The sequence below is a fragment of the Lissotriton helveticus genome, chromosome 5_1, assembly GCF_964261635.1.
Source record: "Lissotriton helveticus chromosome 5_1, aLisHel1.1, whole genome shotgun sequence".
Taxonomy (NCBI): Eukaryota; Metazoa; Chordata; class Amphibia; order Caudata; family Salamandridae; genus Lissotriton; species Lissotriton helveticus.
This window is the reverse complement of record NC_136065.1, coordinates 443,572,848-443,594,347: the sequence shown is the minus strand read 5'-3', so window position 1 is coordinate 443,594,347 and position 21,500 is coordinate 443,572,848.

Below are 21,500 nucleotides of genomic sequence, written 5' to 3'. Positions count from 1 at the left end.
GCTGCCATAAGTGTGGCAGGGTATGCTCAGACGTGAGTCCCTTGCTCACTTTGCCACTGGATTCAAGCAAGCCGGGCTGAAGACGGCTGCAATGCCAGAAACCGGTACTCGGAAGCTTGTTTCCGGTCCAGGGAAAGCATGGCTTGGCAGTTCGGGCTGGACTGTTCCCATGAGGCACAGGGTCAGACTGATTTGCATATAGCCATGTCTGAACTGGGGTGGCAGAGTGGGCTAAAGAACGGTGATGGATTAAACCCAGATCTTTTGACTGGGTGGGAGTGTTTGATTGGTTCAGATGCTCCGTCCATTACCACCCCCTTTGTACCACTTTTGGCCACCATAAGTGTGGCAGGGTATGCTCAGACGTGAGTCCCTTGCTCACTTTGCCACTGGATTCAAGCAAGCCGGGCTGAAGACGGCTGCAATGCCAGAAACCGGTCCTCGGAAGCTTGTTTCCGGTCCAGGGAAGGCATGGCTTGGCAGTTCGGGCTGGACTGTTCCCATGAGGCACAGGGTCAGACTGATTTGCATATAGCCATGTCTGAACTGGGGTGGCAGAGTGGGCTAAAGAACGGTGATGGATTAAACCCAGATCTTTTGACTGGGTGTGAGTGTTTGATTGGTTCAGATGCTCCGTCCATTACCACCCCCTTTTGTAGATGCTTTTTATGTAATATAACAAGAAGCTAATCAAACTGAGTTAAAGGTGGAGGAAAGCATTCTAATTAGACTGAAGAAGAGGAGTTGTCACTTAACAAGCACAGAAAATAAAACAATGCCTCATGTTCTGAATTTGTGCGACACTGGAACTAACTGTCAAACTACTGGGTGACAACGGCAACCAGGAAGAAATGTTGTACAAAGGTCCATTCTCGCAATAGAAAAACATATACAGAGTATTAAAAAATGAGGCTAAGTTACATGAAAACTGAAATGGAAGCTAAACGCAAGCCGCAAACCAACAGTTGGTCTGCCTGGGGCCTAGAGCATCCCCATCAACATGTCATGGGAGAGGGAAAATTAGATTCTTTTGGATATAGTTTTGATGTATGGGACTCCAGGGCAGTGGGGTACCTCCTAATTTCCTGTTACTTTCCATGGTGAAAAGCTGCACTATTTGGGTCTGGGTAGGCCGGCAGACAGTAAACCCTATGGGGCCCATTAGGATGTCGGGCAGATTGCCCCCGCCAGGCTGGTGGTAGCCACCGCCAGCCTGGCGGGGGCAATCCGCCCGAGATCCTCACTCATTTTCCCCCCCGCCATATTAGTATGGCGGGGGGGACCTCGGTGGACGGAAAGACCGTCCGCCGCTTTTGCATAAACAAAGCGCCAGGCACCGCGCGGTGCCTGCCGCTTTGTTTATGCAAATTCTGAAATGCATTTCTAGCATTGTGGCGGTGAAGGACTGGGTTCTTTAAGGCCCAGCGGTGCCAGGGAACAACACCTAAAACCTTCGTGGGTTACCTGCTCTGGCGTACAAGTGACAGAGACACGGGACACTTCCTTCGGCGTCAAAGATCAGCGTTTATTACTGCAGGGATAGAGAAATCGCAAGAAGTACAACATAGTGTAGGTTCTGAGAGTCTGCTTCAAATTGCAAAAGGGAATCGCTCCTTTTATACACATTTTCGTCATTGCTCGACATAACGAACAAAAGGTTACAACTCAGTTCCCACAGTAAACTTCAAAAGGATTTCATTCATGTTTTCAGAAGCCCGGAACATGATTATAGTAACATTGCCGGTTCCCAACTGTAAAAGCACATCATCTCGCCATAAGGCACATTCCACTCTAGTTGTAAACAGGCGAAAGAAAGAGACAGGAACAGGTGTAAGAAAGACAGACAACCGTAACAGAAGAGTGTGGGGGCAATATCGGAAGCGTGATCACAGGATCAAAGGACTCAAACCTAACATGTGTAAAGCTGAAACAATAGACCAACACGGCAGAATAAGCCTCAAGCTGAGCCATCTGCCTTGCCGTGTCATTCCCCCGGTCGTAAAGACGACCCCAAAGAATATTCATCTTCCGCCAGAGCTTGGGAATCCCAGGGTCACGAAGCGGACATTGTCCCTTCGCTGGCTACGTGAGGGCAAGAAACAAAATGGATGCCGTATCTAAAATGGAACCCGAGGGTTCAGATAGAAAAACCCGTAAAGGAGACGAACCCTTCTAAGTAGTGTAGCGTAAACGCATACACCTACTAATCTCGTCATTTACGGTTCATAGATACCAAACTCGTCCATATCCGAGAATGCCCAAAACGTCATAATGATTCTCACGGAACCTCAGACGCTCCTTTTGCCCTCAGGTAGGCAAGCACTAGTCGAAATCAGAATCAATTTCGATATTCATCAGATCATTCAGGTGTTGTTGAAACATCATCCTATCCATCAATGTATCTTTGGTCACAGATGGCCTTCTTATACACGTTGTAGCACAAAGGCCACATAAGGCAGGACCACACTGCACACAAAGACAACACGTGAACAGAAACGCTACAACGACTCCTATGATCATCAGAAGCTTCCAACCCCAAGTCGACATTAGACCCCAAAACCATCCTAGAAGCGTCCAATCTCCCTCGTCCACGTGTATGGACTCCGAGATTTTATGCAACTTTGAGATGGCTTGATAAACAGTTGGAGCATTATCAGGGATGAAAATGCAGCAGCTCGAATGGATTACCTTGCACACACCACCTCTATCTGCAAGTACAACGTCTAGAACCATACGGTTCTGTAGCGTCATAAGTCTATCCGCTTGAAGCTCTGCTGTCAGGTTACCAAGGGCACTTGCAGTAATATTAGCAGTCAATTCCACCACACGAGTCAACTGTCTCAAGTTCCTACTATTAACCATAGGACCCCAAAACGGTAGGAAACCCTTAAAGAAGTCTCCTGCCTCTTGACTGGCAGTGTCCTCTTTACTAACGACGCCTCTCACAACTCTAGTCTTGTGATAGTTTGAGGCAACCGTAAAAGTTGGTGGTAAAAGATTCGCGATATAGCAGGTGCCTGAAAAGTCACGAGGCAACCACGTATAAGCACGATCGTAACACACAAAATAAGTACCCTTGGCAGTCAGGAAGACAGGGAAAGAGAGCATCGGTAAGACATACGTCTCAGTACAAGCACTCTTCCCAAGCTGAGCTCTGGGATTTCGACCAAGGCCTTGCAGACAGAAATGGCCGAGATGAGGTACGATCCAAATCGGAGATGAGCTTTTAAGCTGTCTATCACTTACTAACATACTATACTCAACCTCACTCAGATCCTTGTAAGCTCGCACCTCTTCCTCTGGGATAATTGTTGCATCAAAAATATCTTTATCTAAATCAGCAATCGCTATCGCCAAAGGCTTGTGGTACGGGCCGGGACTAAGGTCTGTGGAGCGAGGCTCTCGACGGGGGTAGGAATCTAGTGTACTACGGAACATAGTTTGGAATGCTCGAGCTGACCCCTGGGTGCTGTAAGGAAGAACCAAATAGGGAATACCTTTATCCATAGTATGTGGCATTAACCCACACACCCAACAATTGGTAGTATTCATCACCAACTGATGCTGATGCAAGAGTTGGACAAAGGAATTGTTCATAAATTCCGCACGTCTGGCCTGTTCATGTTGAGGCAGAAGATGAAAGGAATGTGGTGAAATAGTGGAAACAGAATTTAGGTCAAGTGAGAAGGAAACGGGTGAAATGGAAGGCAATAACAATTGAATCCCAAAGTACACTCCACCCACTAGTAGCATAGAAACAGTCAAGAACAACATAAAAACCTGGAACAGAAAACATTTTGTTCGAAACATCTTATGCAATTTGGATCTTTGTACCGCCATTTTGTCTATGTCCGACAGCTTAGAAAACTCCATCCTCTAAAAACCGTCTGTGACGTTCTTGACGCACTTCGTTCTGAGTAGCGATTATCAATTCCCAGGAGTTCCCAGAAATTGACAAAAGGCAATCGACCTAGTGTCAGAAACCTGCTAAACAAAAGGAGGTACCCGCACGGCCCTACGGTCAACCCAGATGGTAGGTCTAATCAATTTATCTTTTAATTAGCATAAGTCTCCTAGCTGCAAAAAAAAGTATACACACAATATGCAAAATCATAACATTCATGGCAACTGTAAGGGGTAACGTGAATTCAAAAATAAACAAATGCATTAGTCTTTATTGCGCGATCGAAGAAAATATCGAGTCTTTCCAGGTCGAGTTTGCTCTTCAAATAACGGTTCTGATGGCAAAACAGTGTTCGATTGTTCAGGTAACAGTTCAGAACTTGAACTCTCCAATGCTGATGATATCGGTATTGTTTTCGATGATTCGACAGGGATATCTGATTGAACTAAATCGTTCCCTACAGGCTGGGCATCACTAAATGGTACATAGTACAAAGGGGTCTCTGTTTCAGTCGAGGCGACTCCTTTCTTCATCCATGTGTCTACTGGCAAAGGAAGCGGAACCTTCTTGGTGTGGGTGGCATGCACCCAGTGCTTTCTTCCTTCCAGTCGAACTGCAGTCCTCGTCGCCAGTAACACCTGGTGGGGTCCCACGACTCTAGGCTCAAGATTGCGTTTTCGTCCAAAATTTCGGGTAACGACCCAGTCGCCCGGTTGGAGCCGATGACCAGGACCTTCTGTTTGTGCCGGTAGAGCCTCGTAAACCTGTTGGTGAATCAAACTCAATTTAGCAGTCAGATCATAAAGATAATCAATCAACATTGGATATTCAAGTCTGCTAAATTCCTTAGGCCTTGGGACTCCCCAAATGTTCGCAGGACGGCCGAACACAATCTCATATGGGCTAAGCCCTACTCGAGAGTGCACAGTCGCTCTGGTCGATAAGAGGGCTAGAGGCAAAGCATCTGACCATGATAAACCAGTCGTGGCCTGGATTTTGGCAAGTTTCAGTTTCAGGGTACCATTGTATCCTTCCACTAAACCCGCCGACTGAGGATGATTAGCACTATGGTATTTTTGATGAATACCAAGGCCACTGCATACACTTTTCATCACATTTCCCACAAACTCACTTCCGTTATCCGACCATACAATCCGTGGCATGCCATACCTAGGGAAATACTCTTTGAGCAACACTTTTGCTGTAGATAGGGCAGTATTATCTTTAAGGGGGTAAGCCTCAATCCATCTAGAGAATGCACAAACTACAACCAAGACATACTTCAGGTTGTTGCATCTCTCCATATGGATGAAATCCAACTGAATAATTTCAAAGGGACATGTAGGAGGGGCAAAATGACCAGGTGGAGTAGGAGTGCCCTTGCCAGGATTGTACATCAAACATATCATGCAATTCTTAACCACTCTCTCCGCACACTTAGTAATTCCCTCATTCTTCCATACTGGGGACAACAACTTACATATGCCTTTTGCGCTAATATGTGACGTGCCATGAGCCATGGTAACAACGGCAAGCACATATGCATCCGGTATCATCCATCTCTGCCTTTCTGACAAATCAACCCAACATCCATTCTCATCTAACTTCCCCGTGCTTTCTTTCCACTGAGTCTTTTCCATCGTGGTAGCCTCATTCTGTATCTCTTTCACACTCTCAACTGTGTCTTCACACATACCAGTCTCCGCTGGCCATCTTACTGAACTCGTAACGTACATTCGATTTGTCAGATCTCTAGCTGTCTCCTTAGCAATCTCATCCGCAAACGCATTACCGCGGCCAACATCATCTGTCACTTTCCGATGCGCACTGCATTTGATTATTGCCACCTGTTTAGGCAATGTAAGTGCATCCAAAAGGTCATTCACAAGTTGTCCATGCTGTATCTTCGTGCCATGCGACGTAAAAAACCCTCGTTCTCTCCACAATCGACCAAAACTGTGCGCTACGCCGAATGCATACTGACTATCGGTAAACACATTCACCCGCTTTCCTCTAGACAACACACACGCTCTCGTCAACGCGATCAATTCAGCTGCTTGGGCCGAATTCTGACTCAATCTCGCAGTTTCCACAACCGTACTCAACGTCACTACAGCATACGCAGTCGTCGTATCACCATTCGGCAACCTGAAGCACGAGCCATCAACATACAAAGTACCATCGGGATCTATCAATGGAGTGTTTTTCAGGTCAATGCGACCCTTCGTCTCTTCTTCAGTTCTCAAGTAACAATCATGTGGTGCTACATCATCTGATTCCATGTTGATCGGCAACAATGTTGCTGGGTTCAACACATTACAACGCTTTATCCGTATATGACTTGCCAAAAGTGTCAGCTCATACCCAGACAACCTTGCGCTCGTCAGGTGTTGAGTTTTTGTTCGGTTCAGAAGAGTGTCAACTGCATGCGGAACCATCACCGTAAGCATATTATCCATGACTAAACCTGCGGACTGTCGGATGGACACCGCAGCTGCTGCTGTTGCTTTCAAACAACTCGGTAATGCTCTAGCTACTGGGTCTAAGGTTGAGGAAAAATACGCACATGGGCGCTGTTTGTCGCCAAATTGTTGCGTCAAGACACTCAAAGCACAACCATCCCTCTCGTGAACGTACAGTGTGAACGGCTTACTGTAATCGGGAGTACCTAACACAGGAGCCGAACACAACGCATCACGTAATTCCGAAAAACTTTGCTGACACTCTTCAGTCCAAGGCAAAGGAGTCGAAACATCCTTGCACGTGAGAGCCAACAATGGCTTCGCTAATAATGAAAAATTTGGAATCCATTGTCTGTAGTATGACGTAATACCTAGAAAGGCACGCACATCTCTCTGAGTTTTTGGCACAGTCATTCGAGCAATCGCTGCAATTCTTTCTGGGGTCAACCTTCTCCCTTCTTTTGACAATAAGTGACCCAAATAGGTTACTTCTTGACAACAATATTGCAGCTTAGAAGGTGACACCTTGTGATGTAAGTCACATAAATGCTGCAACAACGACACTGTAGTGGTTCTGCAAATAACCTCGGTATCAGCAGCCACTAATAAGTCATCAACGTACTGAATCAAAGCTGCACCCGTCGGCAATACAAATGCATCCAGTTGACTTTTAAGGGCTTGACTGTAGATCGATGGACTCTCACAATAGCCCTGTGGTGCGCGTTTAAATCTAAAACTGCGACCACCTAGTGAGAATCCGAATAGATCTCTGCTTTCCTCAGCAATCGGAATACTAAAGAAAGCATTCTTTAGGTCAATCACCGTGAACCAGGAGGCAGAAGCTGGAATTAAGGTCAACAAGGCCGTGATATCTGGCACCACAGGAAATTGTGGGACCACGATCTTATTCACCTCTCTTAAATCAATCACAAAACGGTACACAGGAGGTTTAGATGGATCAGTTCGTTTCAGGATGGGTAACACAGGACTATTACACACATTTCCCCAAGTTTCTTCAATGACATCCTTTTCGATCAGGTCATAAACGATCGCTAATAGCGCTCGCTCACCATCAAGAGAAATACGATACTGAGGTATACGTGGTAATCGCACATTTGATTTCAACTGAACCACATAAGGTGGAATGTCCAACAAACCCACATCATTGGGGCCCGTGGCCCATAGTGACGCAGGAAGGGAACTCAGTTCCGTAGGGAACTTATCGATCGATAAGTACATAGGAGAGATTATTCTCTGACCTAATGTAAGCTCCACTCCCGCAGGAGAGCAGTACAAAGTCGCATATAATCGTTTTAACAAATCCAAACCCAAAAGATTCTCGCCACAACCAGTGGAGAGAATCAAGGGAGCCTCCAGCTCACGAGGACCAATCGTAAGGGGCAAAGGGCTGGAGACAGGATTGCTAACAGGGGCGCCAGAGAATCCAACGGAAACATTCGTTAAGCCGGACAAAGGTGCGCCAGGGAGTTTTGAATGCATGATGGAACTTTTTGCTGCACCAGTGTCCAACAGTAAAGGCTCAACTACGCCAGATGTAGCAACTGCGACGTAAGGCCCTCTCTGATCAACCGGAACTGACACTACTCCCTCTCTTTGTCTGTGGCTGTCCTAGTAACGATCACCTGCCTCAATCTCATGTCCAATGTAATAATCGTCCACATGGTACTGTGCCGATCTATCGGACCTCGCATTCCGCTGATCAAAACAATTATTCGCATCCAACGAAGTAGGAGAGCGCTCATTCTGATTCTGAGAGTTACCATGACCTCTACCTCGAAATGCCTGTTGGGGACCACCACGTCCCCCTCGAGCCAAAACATGATTATAGCGATCACGTAAAGTGGGACAATTAAATTTGATATGTCCCTCTCCCCTACAATATGCACACTGATTATATCCAAGCATAGATCTAAAGTCAGAGGAGTCAAAGCGTGACTGCATCCTGGAAGACTGTGCCTGTGGCCGATACTGCTGTTGCGAATCATTTTGATTCGAACGCGGAGGATACGCTTGTTGCAACAAAACCTTCGTTTTAAGCTCCTTCGTTTTCTTACCTAAACGATCACTTTCTTCTTTTTCCCTATTTTCGTAGTATTGAGCCGTCGCTAGTATTTGAGCAGTGGTTGAAACGGCCCATGCACTTTCTGAATTTTTCAATTTGTTGCATAGTTCAGGCAACAAATTTAACACAAACTTATCAACAAATAACCGCTGTCCTCCCTCCGTACTCATGTCCTGACCACTATGATCAATGAATGCTTCCTCAAATCTAGTAAAGAAATCGGAGACACTTTCGTCTTTCTTTTGCTTACAAGCCGACAATTTGTCCCAATTCACCCTCATCGCTGGCATAAGCGTTTTCATGAGCGTAATGATTCTTTGGGGCAAATCCGTAATTAACTGCTCGGGCTTAGCCCCACCAATTTGTCGTCCATCAGCCGCTAATAGCGTAGCCCAATCACCACCCAACTCAGCCAAATGATTCTCTTGGCGGATTTTTGCCCAAATCGGTTGCGGTACAATATTACCAAACAACATGTCGATGTCAGCAAGGTTCATAATAGAAGCATCCACCAGTTGGGATAACTCCTTATAATAACCTGCCGGATTTTTGCGTGGATCAGGCAAGGATTGCTTCACCTGTAAGACTTCTGATCGCTTCCATGGGAGGTGTATCCAAACCCTTTGGAAATACGGCAGAACCACAGGATTAGCGTTCGGATCCCCTGGCATCCAAACTGGCGGAACCTCTCTCATAGGATACTGACCGGAGTTCGCTTTTGGAGTATCGGAATCGTCATCAAACGACACCCGAGAAGGCACTGTAGACCTAAAGGCTAATAATCGCTCTAATGCACGTCGTACATCTGCACCTACGATCATACCATTTAAAAAACGACTCTGAAGTTCGGTCATTTCGGGCGGTACGTCATCTAAGTCATCATTATCCCACTCTTCCCTCAAGGAGTTGCACATTTCTTCAAACACAAATCTCTGTGTTGGCTCATTGAACTGAGAAAATGTATCGAAAACTATGCGTGAGGTGTATTTAGCAGGGTGTCTAATCCATCTACGCGCCATAGTTTCTAACGTCGCTCTCTCTCTTCCACCAGGGATTTGACTTCGTCTCTGGGGAGTTTCAGAGACATCGGATTGAAGTAACGATCCGGAAAGTGGGGAGTAGAGGGTAGCAACTGAGTTAGGGATATGATTACGAACGGAAGGAGAAGAGGAAAAAAGAACAGGAGCAACAGCATTAGAAGCGGTTGTAGGATCAGTGGGGGTAGCAGGAACAATAGACTGAGAAGGTACAGGCAAAGAAGCGGTAGGAAGAGGAACAGATAGAGGAGCAAGAACAGGACCAACAACAGGCTGACCAGGAGCCGCCAAAACAACAGGAGGGGGAACAGGAGGAACTACAGGAGCCGTAGCACCCTGTGCATAAGGAGGTGGTGATTTCATTAAATACGCTAGCAAAGGATCCTCTTGCGACTCTTCTTCCTTTTTATCGAGATTTGACGATAACACCGGATAACATTTATCCGTCCACATGTGATGCAGTCTAACTGAAACTTCCGTTTCTTTATCTGCTTTATCTTGATGGTGACGTTCTGCATCTTGCATTATCGTAATGATACTACTTTCTTTCTTATTTTTCTTAAGCTGTTTGATTTCTTTCTGCCTGGCCTCTTTGCGCCATAACCGAAAGGAATCGAACATAGCCGGCCTAGATTTTCTTTTAAACAGTTTCGCTTCGAGATTATCTAAAATTTTAGTGTCAAAACTTCCATGTGATGGCCAACTAAGGTCACCGTCATTTTTCGTATAACGAATCCAATATTCATTATATATAATAGGGCCCACACCATGTCGACTATAGAGCTCATATATCGGAGTCCCAACTGGAGGTATCGGACACGAGTCCTCCAACCGGGAGTCCATACTGTGACATTTAAAGAAACCAAGGAAACCACTATGGCCAGGCATCTTGCACGCTAACCTAGTATCAAACTTCAAGGGTTATCGAAGTACAAAATCTTCGTGAAATATAAAACCCTCGGTTTTTGGCAATTGCAACTGTCAAATAACAACTAAGAACCAACAACTAAGAACCACAAATGCAATGGAACCATGCAAAACGACTAAGCACCAACAACAACCAAGGATACTGGGAGCGCCCACAAATACTTAACTGAGAGCTCAATGGCGTCACCAGGAAGGCCCGTCTGTCGTCTCGCCGTACAAAGGACTACGCCAGGCGCCAAAACAGGTCGACAGTCAGAGCATCGGTCCGTCGCAACCGTCAGGAGGCGGGGATCTTCGCAGGAAAAGTCTTCGGACCACTTATTTCGACAACAGGATCGATGAAGCGGGGTGCACCTTTCCTCGGAGATTTCACACGAAGTTCCTCACGATCGTCAGGTTTTGGACCGGTACCGCTGATGTCGCCCCACGTTGGGCGCCAACTGAAGGACTGGGTTCTTTAAGGCCCAGCGGTGCCAGGGAACAACACCTAAAACCTTCGTGGGTTACCTGCTCTGGCGTACAAGTGACAGAGACACGGGACACTTCCTTCGGCGTCAAAGATCAGCGTTTATTACTGCAGGGATAGAGAAATCGCAAGAAGTACAACATAGTGTAGGTTCTGAGAGTCTGCTTCAAATTGCAAAAGGGAATCGATCCTTTTATACACATTTTCGTCATTGCTCGACATAACGAACAAAAGGTTACAACTCAGTTCCCACAGTAAACTTCAAAAGGATTTCATTCATGTTTTCAGAAGCCCGGAACATGATTATAGTAACATTGCCGGTTCCCAACTGTAAAAGCACATCATCTCGCCATAAGGCACATTCCACTCTAGTTGTAAACAGGCGAAAGAAAGAGACAGGAACAGGTGTAAGAAAGACAGACAACCGTAACAGAAGAGTGTGGGGGCAATATCGGAAGCGTGATCACAGGATCAAAGGACTCAAACCTAACATGTGTAAAGCTGAAACAATAGACCAACACGGCAGAATAAGCCTCAAGCTGAGCCATCTGCCTTGCCGTGTCATTCCCCCGGTCGTAAAGACGACCCCAAAGAATATTCATCTTCCGCCAGAGCTTGGGAATCCCAGGGTCACGAAGCAGACATTGTCCCTTCGCTGGCTACGTGAGGGCAAGAAACAAAATGGATGCCGTATCTAAAATGGAACCCGAGGGTTCAGATAGAAAAACCCATAAAGGAGACGAACCCTTCTAAGTAGTGTAGCGTAAACGCATACACCTACTAATGTCGTCATTTACGGTTCATAGATACCAAACTCGTCCATATCCGAGAATGCCCAAAACGTCGTAATGATTCTCACGGAACCTCAGCGGGCGGTGCTTAGAGCACCGCCCACCACAATGCTACAAATGCAGGATGTGCCCGCAACTGTGGCGGGCACATCCTAATGCCCCCCATGGTACCCCCCGTCCTTATGGCGGAGTAGTGTGGCTCACTGGTTAGAGGCGGCAGACCCGGGAGCAGAAGTTGGCTCGGGACCAGGGTTCAATTCCCGACGCGGCAGGGTCGTGGACTTAGGTCAGCGGACTCGAAAATTCTCACTGCGGTGCTTACTCTAATCAGGGGTTTCACTCGGCAACTCTGGGCATTAGCTTGCCTAATCTCCACAACGGCCCCATCAATTCCGGGGATGCCTGGCTCCACCTTGGGGACTCCCAGCAGGGACCATCCCACAGGGAAAGCCAGGACGGGTTCCCCAGAGTTATACAGCGCCAGGAAACCTATGAACGGGTAGCAGTGCGCTTTACAAGCTCAAATACATTTACATACATTTACACATGGCGGGCGGTCCCAATCCCCGCTAGGATGACGGGCGGACAAAGTCCGCGCGTCATCCTAATGGACCCCTATGTATCCTGGACACAGGTTGGTGTGGTTTGCAAGGATCCTGCTACTTCTTCTTAACAAGAATGCTCATTTACAGCTACAGTTGGTCCTGACAGGTGAAAAGGTGATCATAGCAAATCCTTTTGTTGATGACATTTTAGAAAAACAATTTCACGTTTGGGCAAAACACTTGATTTTCCCCCCCCAAAACTTTTGCTATATTTTAGCTATTTTCTTGGTTCTCTCCAGAGGAATCCACAAACTATGCATACTGTTCGAATACCCATAATGTGAGAAAAAATGATACAAATTTGGCTAGACACCTTTTGTGGCAAAAAAAGTTCTGAAGGTTTAAATCTGAAGTGCACCAAAGATCAAAGAAAGGCCCTAGCACTGGTTTCAGGCAAAGCCTCAGAAGCTAAGGGGCGGAGGCAGACATCTTGGTTTCTTGAAGAAAGGTTTCTTTCAGCAGCATACGTTAAGGATGAGCTTAGCTTCCGCTTTGTTCAGGTGCCCAGGGAAAGTGGTGGGGCCCTCACAAGCTATGTCCATCTTCAGTCTAATTTTGGCTGAACCAGGTTGATTTTTCTTTAGATTGTTTGTTTTCCATTTTCTCATTACTGGGTATAGGACCATACCAGAATATAGGACCATTTAGTTGTGGTTCATTTACCTTCTAGTTTGAGGTGTACAATCCAGAAAGTCAGGACGGTCAGCTGCTCATGACTCACAACTAGTTGAGACTAAGGGGGTCATTAGGATGACGTGTGGACTTTGTCCGCCCATCATCCTAGCGGGGTTTGGGACCGCCCGCCATAAGGGCGGGGGTCCTGGGGGTGGCATTAGGATGTGCCCGCCACTGTGGCGGGCACATCCTGCATTTATAGCATTGTGGCAGGCGGTGCTCTCTGCACCGCCCGCCACAATGCTAGAAATGCTTTTCAGCATTTGCATAAACAAAGCGGCAGGCACCGCGCGATGCCTGCCGCTTTGTTCATGCAAATGAAGGGGGCTACCACAGGTACCCCCCCATGTGCAATTCCCACCCATCCTTCACTCTGGGGGCCCGCAGGGGGCCCCCAGAGTGAAGACCGCGTGCCTTTGAAGACCGCATGCCGAAAGGCATCTACCAAAGCCCATTGTAATATGGCTGGCGGTGTCTAATAGACACCGCCACCATATTAAACACACAAAAAGTGGCAGGCGGTGTTTTTCTCCACTGCAGTCCCCCCCGCCATTGTATAATGGCGGGGGGAATTCAGGGAAGGATGTCGGACGAATGGCCCCGCCAGGCTGGCGGTGGCTACCGCCAGCCTGGCGGGGGCAATCCGCCCGACATCCTAATGGACCCCTCACTTTTCTGATTTTGGTGACAATAGCATTGATAGTAATATTGTTGAGGGCAGTGGCATTATTGGTTATTTTAGTGGAAGCCTTGTGGTATTAATGGTGGTGATGGTGGCGGATCACTGAAAAAATATCGACTTACAAAGTATCGACCTACAGAAACATCGATGCTGAAATATCAAAGCCAAGAATAGCGACATCCTATCTACAACTTGGTAAGTACAAAAATATTGAAATACAAAATATAGATGCTAAAAATATCCATGTTAAAAATATCGGTTTTTTTCTGTAAAAATATAAATGTCAAATAAAGTAAATAACACTAATAAATAAAATAAACATAATTAAAAATATCTAATAATGTTTAAAATTAATAAATAATACATATATAATAATAATACATTAATTTAACATATACAGACAATATATAATATATACTTACATAACAATAAGTTTTAATAAGTATTTTAATAATTTATAAATTAATAACAAATATTATAAATTACAAATACATTTACAAACATAAAACCAAAACATAAATAAAAAGTAAATAATTATTATTAATAAATTTAAAAAATGTAATATACTCTTAATATTTTTAAAATTAATTATATACTACTGTATCTAAAATTATTCAAAAAATATTAAATAGTTAAATAAATAAAAATACTATTCAAAACCCATAACTAAAAAAAATACAGTAATAAAAACGTTGTATAGCATAGAACTTAAAAATACCATTCCCACTCCAGAGAGTGCAACAGTAGGGAAAGCGTTGGATAGCGTAGGGGTAAAAATAACTATTCCAACTCCAGAGAGTGCAACAGTAGGGAAAACGTTGGATAGCGTAGGGGTAAAATTTACTATTCCCACTCCAGAGAGTGCAACATTAGGGAAAACGTTGGATAGCGTAGGGGTAAAAATTACTATTCCTACTCCAGAGAGTGCAACAGTAGGGAAAGCGTTGGATAGCGTAGGGGTAAAAATTACTAGTCCAACTCCAGAGAGTGCAACAGTAGGGAAAGCGTTGGATAGCGTAGGGGTAAAAATTACTATTCCCACTCCAGAGAGTGCAACAGTAGGGAAAGCGTTGGATAGCGTAGGGGTAAGAATTGCAATTCCCACTCCAGAGAGTGCAACAGTAGGGAAAGCGTTGGATAGCGTAGGGGTAAAAAATATTATTCTAACTCCAGAGCATGGGTACTCACAAACTTTCTCTCGGGGGCCAAATTTACAGTGTGGTTTGGGGCTGAGGGCCGCACCGGTGGGGGCGGGGTCAGAGGGGGAGGGTGCGGGGCTAAAGCAAACAAAAATTGTGACCATGAGGTTGAACACAGGTCCCTGCAGCAGACGCCTTCGTCCACTGAGCCACCAGACTCAGCATGCACACATCTTTCTTTCTCTCCCTCCTTCTCTCCCTCCCTCCCTCTCTCTCCCTCTGTGTCTCCCTCCCTCTCTCCCTCTGTGTCTCCCTCCTGCCCTCTCTCTGTGTCTCTCTCCCTCCCTTCATCTGTGTCTCCCTCCCTCCCTCCGTGTCTCCCTCCCTCCCTCCGTGTCTCCCTCCCTCCCTCTGTGTCTCCCTCCCTCCATCTGTGTCTCCCTCGTGTCTCCCTCCCTCCCTCTGTGTCTCCCTCCCTCCCGCCTTCTGTGTCTCCCTCCCTCCCTCTGTGTCTCCCTCCTTCCGTGTCTCCCTGCCTCCCTCTGTGTCTCCCTCCCTCCCTCTGTGTCTCTCTCCCTCCCTCCCTCTGTGTCTTCCTCCCTCTGTGTCTCCCTCCCTCCGTGTCTCCCTCCCTGTCTCCCACTCTCTGTTTCCCTCCCTCCCTCTGTGTCTCCCTCCTGCCCTCTCTCTGTCACCCTTTTCCCTCTCTCCGTGTCTCCCTCCCTCCCTCTGTGTCTCCCTCCGTGTCTCCCTCCCTCCCTCTGTTTCTCCCTCCATCCCTCCCTCCCTCTGTGTCTCTCTCCCTCCCTCTGGTCTCCCTCCCTCCCTCCTTCTGTCTCCCTCCCTCCTTCCGTGTCTCCCACCCTGTCTCCCACTCTCTGTTTCCCTCCCTCCCTCTGTGTCTCCCTCCAGCCCTCTCTCTGTGTCTCCCTTCTCCCTCCCTCCGTGTCTCCCTCCCTCCCTCTGTGTCTTCCTCCGTGTCTCCCTCCCTCCCTCTGTGTCTCCCTCCCTGTCTTCCACTCTCTGTTTCCCTCCCTCCCTCTGTTTCTCCCTCCCTCCCTCCTTCTGTGTCTGCCTCCCTCCCTCCGTGTCTCCCTCCCTCCCTCCGTGTCTCCCTCCCTCCTTCCGTGTCTCCCTCCCTGTCTCCCACTCTCTGTTTCCCTCCCTCCCTCTGTGTCTCCCTACTGCCCTCTCTCTGTGTCTCTCTTCTCCCTCCCTCCGTGTCTCCCTCCCTCCCTCTGTGTCTCCCTCCTGCCCTCTTTCTGTGTCTCCCTTCTCCCTCCACACAGCTCCACCAAGTACTTCATGGGTCTTTAAAAGACCATTTACATGTTAATGAGGCTTTGTTGAATTTCACCTCTTAGGCCCCTGCAGCTCCCCTCTGACAATCCCTGGAATCCCCCGGCCCCAACAGAGCAGAGTGTGAGTCCGCACTGCTGCAGCTGTATTTGCGAACACTATTTAATTTATTTATTTTTAAATACAGGTGTCTGCAATGTCTGCGGGCCGCCCAGGAAGGCTTGCTGGGCCGCCACCGGCCCGCGGGCCGTACTTTGAGTACCCCTGCTCCAGAGAGTGCAACAGTAGGGAAAGCTTTGGATAGCGTAGGGGTAAAAATTACTATTCCAACTCCAGAGTGTGCAAAAGTAGGGAAATTGTTGAATAGCGTAGAAGTTAAATATAACATACTTATAAATAGTTGTTGTAAATAAAATAATTAATAATTTAATTTTTACAAAACTCTACATCATTTGCAAATACCCATTAATAATTATTAAAAACATAATTACAATTGAATAATTAATTAACAATAAATTAACAATATTTAACAATAAATATTAATTAATTAATATTAGTTATCAAATAATGAATATTAAACACTAAAATAGTTTTCAAAACTAAAAACATAATTACAATTGAATAATTAATTAACAATAAATTAACAATAAATATTAATTAATAAATATTAGTTACCAAATAATAACTATTGAACACTAAAATATTTTTCAAAACAAAAAACATATTAATAATTACAAATTAATTAACAATTAAAATATAGTAAACAATACATTTATTTTTAAATCCAATAATATTTGTAATGAAACAATAATTACCAATTAATAAAAATGTATTTCCAATTAATAAAAAGTAATTAACAATTAAAAATCTGAATTACCAATTAAAAAAATTAATTACCAATTAAAAACAATAATTGCCAATTAAAACAATTTAATTACCAATCACAAACATTAATTACCAATTAAAAAAATTAATTACCACTTACAATAATTAATTACCTATTAATAATTCATTAAAAATAAAATAATTATCAATTCCAATAAAAAAAATCATTACTTAATTACAATTAAATTACTTCCCACCCAATTCCCCTATAAACCCACAACCCGCTACAGAACTTAAACGCAAAAATTAATTTAAATTAATTTACAATTACTAAAAATTAATAATCAATTTACTATAATTAAATTACTTCCCACCCTATTCCCCTATAAAACCACAACCCATTCCAGTACTAAAACATAAAATTAACTTAAAATTAACATTATTAATATATAAAAAATAGTACACATATAATTTAAAACAAATAAAATACTTAATAAAAAACATATAACACATACATATAAAATACATGATAAAATACATAACAATAAACAAATATCGATATTAGTAACATCGAAATTAGTAACATCAACATATTTGATATCGATATTACTAACTTCGATATTACTCACATCGATATAAAAAAAATCGATATTACTTACCTTAGGGTCGATATTCTGTCCAACGATATTCTTGCCCTCGATATTCTCCACCTTTGATATTTCCAACTCGATATTACTGTAGGTCGAAATTTCGGAATCGATATTTAGACTGTGCACCCTTGTGATTAAACAAAAAGAACAAAGTAGTGCTTGAAAAATGAGCAATGCAAGGACACAAGAAATGCATTGATGCTCCAGGGGAGGGACAAGCACAAGAAGAGGATAAGATGCAAGCAAATGAGAGTGGCAATAAAGCCAAGCAATGGTAAGCAAGCCCACTGTAAGCTAAAAAAAAGGTATTTTGACACACAGCACATGTGCTTTCTAGTATACAAGACCTAAAAAGACTGCAGCCTAGTTAGGGAATCTGGGCATAGGAACTACCGGGCAAGGGATATATTTCCCACCAGATTTTGGAGTGGGTAGTGGAGGGGAAAACAGCCCCCGATTTTATTTTTTATCATTTATGTATCTATTTATAACAGTCTTATAAACAATTTAACAGTGCAACTTGTCAGTAATAAGTGCTGCATGATACATCAACAATCCCTCCAACATCAATGGATAAATGAGGTGAACGGTACATAATAAAAAGGGTTTACAGACCACTCCATTGTACCCAGATCCCATCTGCAGTCGGCGACTGTGGTACCAGACTTCCACTCCTTCCCTTGCTCAGAGTCAGTATCATGGTTCCCATTGGTATTAAATCTGTCCAGAAACAACCCCCAGGTGGCCATATCCTCAGCTGCCTTTTTTATTCAATTTAGATAGGCACCTCCGCAATATCCTATTCTACCACATCCTTAATCTATAGTGGTGTCTGTGGTATACGAAAACCCATCCACTTGATGGTTGCCTGCCATTTGGCAAAGAGGAGTGCAAGCTGTTAGAACTTATAGGGGATCTTCCATCCCTTGGGTCTAATCACCACCCCCAAGGGCATTGGCTCTCGTGATTCCCATGCCCACCTCCCTTCAGAACCCATGCGCCTTGATGCAAGGTGAAGCAAGATGTAAAAAGGTGGCCCCTCCACCCCACAGTGTGCACATTTTGCTGCTCTGGTGGGATCAATTGTTTTCAGTCTAGACAGTGTCACATATGTTCTGTGTTGAAATGTAATAATTGAAACCTATTATTACAGGAGACCGTGAGCCCTAGCCCACTGGCTGCGAGGGAGTTCCCCAACTCCGCTGCCCACGACGTCCAAGCTTTGAATGGATGATTAGCCATGTCCACTTTGAGTGCCATATAGAACTGGGTAATTAGATGCCTGCCTTCACCTCATTGAATCAACCAGCACAAAACCTGAAATGGCAGCATTGCTGGTCTAAAGCTGCATCACACTTCCTAAACTGTTTTTTCCAATTTTGCATATTGCAGGAAGTAAACTGCCCCTAGCTGAAATGTGTCCTGCACACCCTGGAAGGTAAGAAAAGAATTTCCCCCTGCCTGAAGACAGCCACCAGCCCTCCAACGTTCCGTAGACATATTGGAGTCTACAATATAAAACAGCTTGAGATCCCAGAGGCACAGTTCCCTGTCAAATGGGGCCCTACAGAGTACATTTGTTTACCACTGTTTCCCATATTGCGGCTGTGTGCCTCACCAGGTACGGGTGATCCCTTGATTTTTAAATGGAAACTGATTTTAAAAAGTGGCAGACCTTCTTCCTGAAGCCATGGTGCATCGCCTAATTCTCCTTGAAGCACTGTAACCTGAGGAGCAAACTATATGAGGCCTCTATGACCTCCTACTTTTGTTTATTATTGAATTTGTGGTCATTGAACCTCTTCTTAAATTGGTCCATTTGTGAGGCCAGGTGAGCTAGAAGTGTACAGGAAGGCACAAGATACTACTTTAGGTTAATGCTACTTCAGGCTTGGAGCAGCTCAACACCTCAATGACTGCAATTAAATAGTTAGCAAAAAACAAAGAGGTCTTGGATCACAGAGTTTTCTCTTGCAACATAATTTCAGACAGACATGTTCTATCAGCGTGTTTGATCGATAGTGTCTGTGGAAACATTCCAAACAGAAAAGAACCGCTATAAGGAGTTCATTAGGATGGCGCACCCTTGCGGTAAACGGGACCACCCGCCTAAAGGGCGGGGGTCCCGATATGTGCATTAGGATGCGCCCGCCACTGTGGCGGGTGCAATCCTCATATTTAACATTGTGGCAGGCGGTGCTCACTGCACCGCCCGCCACAATCTTAAAAAAGAATGCACGCATTTGCATACACAAAGTGGCAGGCACCCCGCGGTGCCTGCTGCTTGGTGTATGCAAATGCTGGGGGGTACCAAAGGTACCCCCCCTTTGCACCCACCACCTCGGACTTCGCCAGGGGGGCCCGCAGGGGGCCCCCAAAGCAAAGACCGCCTGCCTTTCCATAGCGGCATCGCCGCCACGGAAAGGCACCTCTAGCCACACATCATAATATGGCTGGACACCACCACCATATTATTCCTTTTCCGCCCCGGTCGCCATGCGACCGAGGCGGACAACCGTCGGACGGTCTTTTCGTCCGCCGAGGTCCCCCCCGCCATAATAATATGGCGGGGGGGAAACGGGAGATGATGGCGGGCGGATTGCCCCCGCCATCATACTGGGCCCCTAAATCTTAAGACTACACACATGTATGTGCGCATAGGGTCAGTTTTATTCAAATATGGTAAGTTTATTTATAGTACTCTATTTCCTAACAATAATTTAATACCATAAATTGAATAACTGAACAGAAATGTAAATGTAAATGTAAATGTGGGATACTTGTAAAGCGCACTGCTACTCTACCCGAGTGTCCTGGCGCTGTAGACCGCTGGGGAACCCGTCCTGGTTTTCCCTGTGGGATGGTCCCTTTCTGGGTATCTCCAGGGTGAAACCAGGCATCCCCGGCGTCTGTGGGGGGCCATTGTAGAGATGAGGCAAGCTTAATGCCCAGAGTGACTGAGTGTGTTCCCTGGTTAGAGTAGGCACTGAGGCGAGAATTATCGAGTCCGTTGACCCTGGTCCAAGACCCTGCCGCGTCGGGAATTGAACCCTGGTCCCAGGCCGTTCTCTGCTTACAGGTCTGCCGCCTCTAACCAGTGAGCCACACCTCTCCACTGACCTTTGGTGTTAAACAGAATAGAGAAGGATGTAGTCCTACAGTCTCTGCACTGTACAAAATGCAGGTCTGGACTAAATTTCCCTGCTTTCCAACTTGACCAAACTGTGTGATCCAAGGCCCATCACTTTACTTCACTATTTATCATTTTCCTTAATCATCTAGTTTGAGAGCACACTGAAGTGATTTACTACAGGGTCTGACCGCTACAATAAAACTCACCTATATATGGATATATATGGGATAAAGCACCCCCTGTCATACATTATAAGTATATTGCAAGTCACCGAGGAGTAACATAACCATATAGAGATACGAGGCCAAATGTCAAGGTCCTTTATAAGGTTATGGATCTCCGAGGTGACTTGCAGGATCCTTAGCATGTACAAGAGGGGTTACTTTATACTATATAACACATGGTTACAGCATCACTTTTCCCACAAACCACTTAAATCCTTGGTGCTTAGACTTCCATATGAAAGAGTGAACAGATTTGCAAATATGAAGAACATAAATAGAATCTATAATGCAAAATTGAACACATCAAAAAAGGTATTAGAGATGTCTTACAAAAATATTAGAATCATTTTAATACAAGTCTTTTTAAAAATAAATGTGCAAGCACCTCTGAATTCGTAGAAAGAAGCAGAAAGATTCTACATTTTCTAGAAAAACTGAAGGAGTGCAAAAAAAAACATGTTGCCATAAATATCTCTTTTCTGCTTGTGACTGTAAGCTAGAAAAACAGACCAGAAGAAATCTTTTCTTTAAACAGCTGCTTTAATTATGCTCCATGGCCTGGCCTGCCTTTTCCCTTGGCCGCTGGCTTTGGAAGCAG